Raw genomic sequence first — 559 nt, forward strand, 5'->3', positions numbered from 1 at the left:
GGGGTCCGGCGGCGGGTGCGGCTGGAGGCAGGGAGACGAGGGGAAGCTAGGGTTCGAGGGAGGGAGGGAGACCGGTGGGGTGGGGAGGGGGTGGGAGGGGACGAAAAAACCGGCGAAAAAAAACCAACGAAAAAAATCAGACGAAAATGGTGGGACGAAAATGGTTGGACAAAAATAAAACCCGGAACGCGACCTACCAACTGAGACATTAGGAGAAAGATACAACGAAGGGAGTATATTTTTACCATAAAAAGTATTTTCTGCTTCCTGCTTTTGCTATTTATACAAACACAAACTATTTTCTGCTTCTTGCTCTATATATAAAAACACAAACGAAGGGGCTCGCATGCTCACGAGGCATTTGAATGGTTTCTTATTAGGGCAGTGCTACGTGTTCGCCAGGTGATAAACTGATTAGATCGACCGTCTCGGCAGTTGTTGGATGTCACCCCAAACAACTGTTCGATCTACTGTCGCAGTCAACTGCGGACCTTTGCAACAGCTAGCTTGTTGCGCTCAAGGGCTTTGCAAAGGTCCGCCAAGACATCACTGCTGCCAC

The sequence above is a fragment of the Triticum dicoccoides genome, chromosome 3B, assembly GCF_002162155.2.
Source record: "Triticum dicoccoides isolate Atlit2015 ecotype Zavitan chromosome 3B, WEW_v2.0, whole genome shotgun sequence".
In the NCBI taxonomy this organism is placed as follows: Eukaryota; Viridiplantae; Streptophyta; class Magnoliopsida; order Poales; family Poaceae; genus Triticum; species Triticum dicoccoides.